The following is a 4,047-nucleotide window of genomic DNA, read 5'->3' on the forward strand; positions in this document are numbered from 1 at the left end:
CTCTCCTGAAATTAAAGCAGAGGAGCATCTGAAAGTGGAAAGGTCCCCCTTCTGGTAGGATGGAAGTAAAAGGAGGCAACAATTTGTTCTTGATGGGGCAAAAAGGGGAAGGAACACTCCTTGCCTGGCTGTGCTGCTCCGGACTTTTAAAATAAAAAGTGTGGCTGTGCTCTGTCTCCTTGCCCACATTCGGGAAATCTTTTCTAGGGCAATCAAAGACCTGCCAAGTCTCTCTTATTGGGATCTTTTTGAAGGCAAGTTGTTTGGACTCTATTTTTTTCATTTCGATTTGCGAAAGTGACGCTGGAGAATGTCATAAGATGATTTTAAAATGAGACAGCTTTCTTTTCACTCCTTTTAATAATATTCTTACGTTGACATAGATCTCTGGCTGGAAAATAAAGCTTCCTCTTGGTTAAAAAATAAAAAGAGCAAGAGGTAAGAAAATATGCGCGTAAGAAAATGTGAGCAAGATGATAGGTTTTAAAACATATTGGAACGTTTGCAGGTTGGTGGGATTTTTGTTTTCAGAGTTTCGCTTTCTCACTTTTCACCTGTTCCCACCCCAAAACAAGAAACCATCACGTGTTAACTTCTTCTACCTTGTCCTAGGAAGAATATTGTAATTCATTTATTTATTTACTGCTGTTTATTGATTGGCCGCTTGTCAAGTCATAAATTCTAGACAGGACTCCCGAAATAGAGCTTAGGTTCACAAGTCTTTGTGGAAATTAAGAGATTCCGAATAGAGTTAATTAATTACACAAATGGGCAGAATTCAGTACAAGGGCTGTTCTTAATCAGATAAAAGATTATCCATTCTGTAAAATTAAGACACAGTATCTATTAAGAGACCACCCAAAGACATCACAGCTTTATGGAAGTTGTCTTTTTCCCAATCCAGCCTTTAAACTGCTTTGACCCTGAAGTAGATACAGTATGTGTTTTCCCTAGTATCTTCTTTATAACTAGATAAGTTTTCAGTTCATCTACAGTAATTCCTAAAGTAAAATCATAATTGCAGTCAAATGTAATTTTGCATGGCTGTGAAATAATAAAGCATACAGCTTGAGTTGCAGAATCTGTGTTCAGCATTCTAGATTTTATACATAATTTTATAAACATTCAGTTTCACAGAAGTCCTTCAGAAAGGGGAAAATGTATGAATTCCAAGTGTCTACGGTGTTTTCCCTTCATGTGGTAGCCACATGTATGTAGGAGGCTATGATGCCAGGTATGTGTGGTCCCAAGTTATGAGTGAAGCTATCTAAAATATTGATAACATCTATACCTGTTTTTACTAAAATGTGAAAAACTGTCAACGTGTTACTAAAGCATAGTCTAATTTGCTAAAGTTGTCTTCTAGGTGAGTTGATATCTTCTGTTCTTCCTCTGTATACTACTTTGTCTGTGATGGTTCTTTCATAATCTAGTGTCGATGTTTCTGTTGCCATCCTCTATAAAAAATGGACTAAAGCCCTTTGATCAGAGACTACAGATCTTTCAAGAGTCTCAGATTGCAGTTTGGAATAGTGCTACATAGTATTTTCAGGGGGAGTTAAAGTGCCAATCCCCCAAAAGACAAAATAATTGTAAATCTCACATATTAACCTACACAATAGTGAGAAATGTTTTTGAAACATTTCTTTAAATACTTTAAGTTCTGTATCAAATTGCAGGGATAGAGGTTGGGGTGGGGGGATTACGTCTCTAATTTAGACTCCAGAATCCATCCATAAATCCAAAGCCAACATCTCAAAACTCTGAGTAAAAATCGTGAACTTTGTAAATACCTGAATATCGTTGTTGGTGATGGAGCAATATGCAAAGGAACATGTAGAAGGAATTTTACTAGAAATAGGGCAGTTTTTTCTCTAGGACTCATTAAGGTGTCTGGAAACCGAAGACAGACATACCCATCCCACCTTTCGGAAGGTCTTAGTATCACTAGACCTGACAGACAGAACTCCCACTGATCTCAACATCCCTTACTGTTATATTCCATGTGAATTAATCAATTACGTGGAATTGGTGAGCACTTGGCTTTCATTAAGCACTGCTACATAGGCCCACAATTACTTTCCATGCTTCATAAATAGACATCCAAAACATACAAAGTATTCAATACATACGATGAAAGCAACACAGATGTTCAAGAAGGAAGGCTGTCTTTTGTCAAGAGAACATAATTAGCAGCTGCAAATATGTAAACAAGCCTAATTAATAAACATTTTTCTTGCATAAGAAAATTTATTTGGGGTACAGTGAACCACTATATGCTCAGCTACTTATATCTCAACTTTTAGATGTATTGTTCTCAGTCTTAAATCAAAACTAGAAATTCAGCTACAGTCAAAATGTTATATATTCATCAATTTATTGAATACCATTATCCATCAAATTGTGCTGTCCACCAAGTAATCTATGTAACATTTCGTGAATAAATAGAAAAGATAAACATAAGGCTTATAAATTGTGATTATTATATGCAGATAACCTGAATAATGGTATAAAGTTTAAAATGAGAGAAACCTTCCATTACTCAGTCCCTTCGTTAAGACCTTGAGCATGTATATAATTAAACTTTCCATTTCTTGTTAATGCATGACTTATTTAACTTCCAGATTTTTTTTTTTTCTTACACTGGCTTCATAGCATCCACTTTTTCAAATCTTTCACTTTTAAGAAAGTCTTTCATTGGTGAAACAAATAATGCCTAGAACTGAAAACCTCATTTGAAAAAGATTAACTTTTTTCCCAGCTGCTAATTCCAACAATAAAGATATTGCTAAAAGAGAGATTACTGTTAAAGGAATTCTGTTGTCTATGAAACCTGACCTCAAAGGAATTAATTACTGAAAACATATTAGGTACAAGTACAAGTAAATCTTCAATTTAAAATGTCAGTTGCAAAACATAAATCTCTTTGATAAGTTTTAAGTAATAGTGTCAAAGTTGCGATTGGCATCTAAACCGATTATAAAGAAAATATTCAGAATTTTATATAACTATCATTAACATATGTTTTACTTTCTTTTCTATTTTATGTAACAATTTCACGTTAACATTTTTGAGATTATTTTACAGACTGGTTCCAGATTTTTTTAAGTATTACAAGTTCACTTCATATCTAAGTGTAGTATGTGCCTGAATAATACACTGTATTATTTCCCAGAAGCTTTCTTTTAAGGAAGATCATTTAGAAGGACTCTTAAAGATATACGAAGAGTGAAGTTCCATCAAAAGCCATCTGAATCTAGTGTGTAAGGGTATGTATGTATGTGTGTATGTTTAAAATATCAATGTTTTTATATATAAAACAAAATATACGTGGGTTATATAGACACAGGCATGCATTTTAACATATTAAAGTTAGAACAATATATAAGAGGCTTTTAGATTGACGTTTCTTGACAGATTTATGTTCATCAGCCTTTGTGCAAAATGTCACTATGCATATAGGGAGACAGCTTTATATCACACAGAAACTATTACCTGTTCCGAGTCCCTTTACTTGTCCACTGTGTTATCCTCAGTAAGTCACTTGATATCCCTTCCACATACTCATAACCAACCCCTACCTCTTTTCTTAATCTGTGAAACGGGTAGTAATATTTGACTACAAAATCATTTAAGAAGTTCACATGGAATAGTTTGTACTAGGCATACAAACATAGCAAATGTATTTTGCCATTATGAATAATAAATTCTGTTTCAATCTCATCAACTTGACTTTTTTCCTTTCATTAAAGTCCCTTTTTAAAATTAGGGACTGATATACATGCACACACACTTTTGTAATTTATGGTGAACAATATCAAGAAGGAAATGTTTTCAAAATGCACATGTAGATCATCTATGCGGTACTACGCTAATGTAATTCAGTGAAACTTTTAACATTTAATTATAACATGTATAGAAACATTTAAAGCTCAGTGTTTGTCAACCATCTTTTTTTCATGAATGTTCTTAATTGTTTATGTTGCATTGTCTCTTTGCCTACTTTAAAAAAAATTTATTGGAGGATAATCACTTTACAATATTGTT

The sequence above is a fragment of the Bison bison genome, unplaced genomic scaffold, assembly GCF_000754665.1.
Source record: "Bison bison bison isolate TAMUID 2011002044 unplaced genomic scaffold, Bison_UMD1.0 scf7180017864498, whole genome shotgun sequence".
NCBI lineage: Eukaryota > Metazoa > Chordata > Mammalia > Artiodactyla > Bovidae > Bison > Bison bison.